Here is a 4,549-nt window from a genome sequence, read left to right as displayed (position 1 = left end):
TTGCAGAAGCATTCTGCATAAGCCTGGCCCATCAGCAGTTCCATTACCAACATGCCCTTTCACAATTTATTGACTTACTATATATATAGCAAGGGGGAAAAGGCAAGGAAGAGAGAGAGAGAGAAACACTGAGTGGAAGTCACCTCAGAACATAATCCCATATACAGCTGGCACAGTATCAGTGTCAGGCATAAAATAACTAGACCCCCTGTGTTTCAGTGGAGGGAACTGATGAACAGACCTAGAGTGAGAAACTACTTTCCCAGAATCACACCACTGCAAACCTGGCAAAGCTGGGACCAGAACCCAGGTCTCCTGTTCTCTAGGCCAGGAATCTGCAGCCATCTACACTGGGGTTTATCTGTGTGCCCACCCATTCACTCATTTCTTGAGTGCCTACTATGTGCTCACAAGAGAAGTGACTTTAAAATGAGATAGATGGCAATCTCAGGCTTAGAAACAATGGCATAAATATCACAAGCTAGGGCGACCAACCATCCTGATTTGCCTGGGACCTGAGATGAGTTCTCTAGAGTCTCGACATGGAAATTTAGGTGCTAAAACTAGGAAAGTTCTAGGAAAACTGGGACAAGTGAGTCTAAATTAACAAGGTGTAAAGTATACCTCCAAAGCAGCTGGGATCTTAAGATCTGTCAAAGCATTCCTGAGGTGAGGACGATGCGTGGGGGTTGTGATCTGTTTCCCACACAAAACTGAAGCAACTGGCCTGACCAGGCGGTGGCGCAGTGAATAGAGCCTCGGACTGGGACGTAGAGCACCCAGGTTCGAAACCTCAAGGTCTCAGGCTTGAGCGTGGACGCACCAGTTGGAGCATGGGGTCACTGGCTTGAGTGTGGGATCACAGACATGACCCCATGGTCGCTGGTTTGAGCCCAAGGTCACTGGCTTGAACAAGGGTTCACTAGCTCTGCTGCAGCCCCCCTGTCAAGGAACATATGAAAAAGCAATCAAAGAACAACTAAGGAGCTGCCACAAAGACCCGCGACAAAGAATTGATGCTTCTCATCTCTCCCTTCCTGTCTGTCGCTATCTGTCCCGCTTTCTCTCTCTCTGTCTCTGTCACACACACACACACACACACACACACACACACACACACACACACACACACACAAAACTGAAGCAACTGGAACTTACTGGCCTTCCTCCACTCTGATTCCAAATCACCTTTCTCTTTTCCCCCATTAAAATTTCTAATCTCTGTAGAGGCATGAGGGAATTATTGAGGGTGATGGAAATGCTCTATATTATGTTTGTTAAGATGGTTACACAACTGTCTCCATTAGTCAAAACTCAGCAAAATAAATAAATTTGTTTGTTTATTTATTTTAGCACATACACATACACACACATAAGAGAGAGATAGGGACAGACTGGAAGAGAAAGAGATGAGAAGCATCAACTCATAGTTGCAGCACCTTCGTTGTTCATTGATTGCTTTTTCATATGTGCCTTGACTGGGGGCTCCAGCCGAGCCAATGATCCCTAGCTAAAGCCAGCAACTTCGGGCTTCAAGCCGGCAACCTTAGGACTCAAGCCAGTGACCATGGATTCATGTCTATGACCCACGCTCAAGCCCATGACCCCGCACTCAAGCTGGTGAGGCCACGCTCAAGTCGGCAACCTCCGGGTTTTGAGCCTGGGTCCTTAGCATACTAGGCCAATGCTTATCCACTGCACCACCACCTGGTCAAGCTTAGCAAATTTAAATTTGGTTAATTTATTATATATAAATTATACTTCAATAAAGCTGGCAAAAAAAAAAAAAAGAGAGAGAAACTTCTAAATCCTTAAGTGCTCATTTCTGACAGAGTTCAGAGGCCAGCAATCTGATTAAACCAATTCACATTTATTAGTCCTCCCAGGGATATTCACTTTTTAAAAGATGCCACACAATAAACAGTTTTCAGATATGGTGAAGGTATTTGGTGGTAGAGGGTCAGCTTGGCTCTCACAGATTACCTGGTGTGAATTAGTAACATTGATTAAGTACCTACTATGTGCCAGGCAACAAGGCAAGTGCTCTATGTTGTTGCTGTTCAAAGTGAGGTCCACAGAGCAGCAGCATCTCAATCACCGGGGAGTGTATTAGAAATGCAGAATCTTGGGCCCCAGTCCAGAACTTACTGGATCAGAAGTCTGTATTTTAACAAGCTCCCCACGATTCCTCTGCAGATTAAAGTGTGAGAAGAACTGGTTTAAACCTCTTATCTTTTTTTTTGTCCTCCATAAAACCCTATGCTGAAGCACACCTGGCAATTATGCTTTAACTTTTCATTAATTTAGCCATTTATGGTCACTTATGTCTCTTATTTACCTACTATAGTTATAGAAGGCAGAGGGAAAAAAAATGATGCCATCAGTGTGCGCTAATCTACATAAATTTACATATAACCCATATCCTGCTTTCTTCCTTTTTCATCATCTAAGAGTGGACAATGGATTTCCAGCTAATCTAAATAACTAAGAACAGGGGGCACAGAATAATACAAATGCTGTAACAAATTCCCAAAGCAAAGAAAATAGCCAAAACATAAAAATAGAAGGGACCAGACTCCCCTGCAGAAGCGAGGCCTAGACGTAATGAGGTTTCATTCCGGGCCCACTAATGCTCACCGCAGCCCTGCTCCCTCTTCCGCCCTACACAAAGTTTGGGGCAGGCATTTCACAGCTGGATCCATGGGTCTTCCCCTCTCCTCACTGTAGAAATGAAACAAATACTTCATATAATTTTTAAATTTTTAAAGAACTCAAGTGCAGAGTAGCTCCCTGGACCAGGAATAGCCTATACCTTGTTTTTCTGAGACAACACTATGGTACATGTTGGGTTGGGGTTCAGGGGGCCTTTATACTCAGAAGCCCCCTTTAAAACTCAAATTCCCCTCACCCAACTTCTCACCCAGGCTCAAAGCGGTACATTCTCACCCCCCACTGTGAGGTTGTTGTTGATTGGTTTGCTATTCTCTCGCTTAATGGCTCACTGGCCTTCACTTTGAAATGTAGCAAAAAGTTTATCTTTGCAGAAATGTCAGGAAAAGCTTACATTGGAAAGGAACCTGACAGGGGAGTTTAAATCACAATAATTGTTTGTAAAAGCCTAGCCAGAGGCCCAGAGGCACTGTCTTGTGAGAGATCACCCCCACCCCCATTCCGTGGGCAGTGCAAACCCGTGGGAAGAGGGGGGACTGGCTTGCTTGAAGCCTCAGCTGCCCTGCCTGGGACCTTTTGAACTAGCTCAGGACTCCTTTAGAGAGTGGAGCCGGGAGAGAAACAATTTGGAGAAACTGTGGCACCTCTCTAACTCACATAGGAAAAAATATTACTTTGTACCTATAGAGGCAGTGATGTCAGCCGCTTTTCCCAAGACCCCTGACTAAACTATAAAAACCTTACTCCAGGCCCTCCTCATCGCAGACACAGCTTTGGTCTGTCTCGGCACACTTGCACCCAGGCATATTAAATACATTTTCCTTTTGGAGCATACCAGCCTTGTGTGTTTTTGTTTTTACAGAGAGAGTGAGAGAGAGAAGGATAGATAGGGACAGACAGACGAACGCAGAGATGAGAAGCATCAATCATCAGTTTTTCGTTGTGGCACTTAGTTGTTCATTGATTGCTTTCTCATATGTGCCTTGACCGTGGGGCTACAGCAGACCAAGTAACCCCTTGTTATTCAAACCAGCGACCTGGGGTCCAAGCTGGTGAGCTTTGCTCAAACCAGTTGAGCCCGCACTAAAGCAGGAGACCTCGGGGTCTCGAACCTGGGTCCTCTGCATCCCAGTTCAATGCAGCCTTGTGTTTTCAGTTGGGCTTTCCCAGGTGCCCACCCATATAGACCTGGGAAGGGGTTTAGCCTGTCAGCTATCTCATATGGGATGTGATCCAGCTGGAGATCTCTCCAGGTCTGACCTAGTTGGGGGTTTATACCGACCTGCCAGTTGCCAAGGGAGACTGACAATAGGCTTTCCCCCTCCCCAGCTTCAACCCCAGTACAACCTGCTATTTCTGCAAGAATATCCCTTAGAGATCTGACATTTTGGGAAATCATCCAGTCCAGGGATGGAAGTAGAGTGAGACTGACCCAGGATGGGCAGCAGTGGGTAAGGAAAAAAAGGGGGGGGGACAGATGGCATGCAAACCACCTCATTAAAAAGATGAGCCTGACCTGTAGTGGCGCAGTGGATAAAGTGCCGACTTGGAACACGGAGGTCGCTGATTTGAAACCCTGGGCTTGCCCAGTCAAGGCACATACAGAAAACAACTACTACGAGTTGATGCTTTCAGCTCCTCGCCCCTCTTTATTTCTCTCTCCCCTCTCTAAAAATCAAGAAAATCTAAAAAAAAAAAGAAAAGAAAAAAAAAAAAGACGAAACTGAGGAGCTAATTACTGATGATCTGAAAACAAGAGATCCACACAAGAAAAGTACATGCTCATTAAGAGAAACCATTGTATGGTCTAAAAGACTTTATTAAAATTGAGATTACTTACAAATTTGTACAATAAAAGTGAAAAAATATATGACATTAA

This window comes from Saccopteryx leptura, chromosome 2 (assembly GCF_036850995.1).
Source record: "Saccopteryx leptura isolate mSacLep1 chromosome 2, mSacLep1_pri_phased_curated, whole genome shotgun sequence".
Taxonomy (NCBI): domain Eukaryota; kingdom Metazoa; phylum Chordata; class Mammalia; order Chiroptera; family Emballonuridae; genus Saccopteryx; species Saccopteryx leptura.
The sequence above is the reverse complement of the archived record's forward strand: the minus strand, read 5'-3'. Positions refer to the sequence as shown.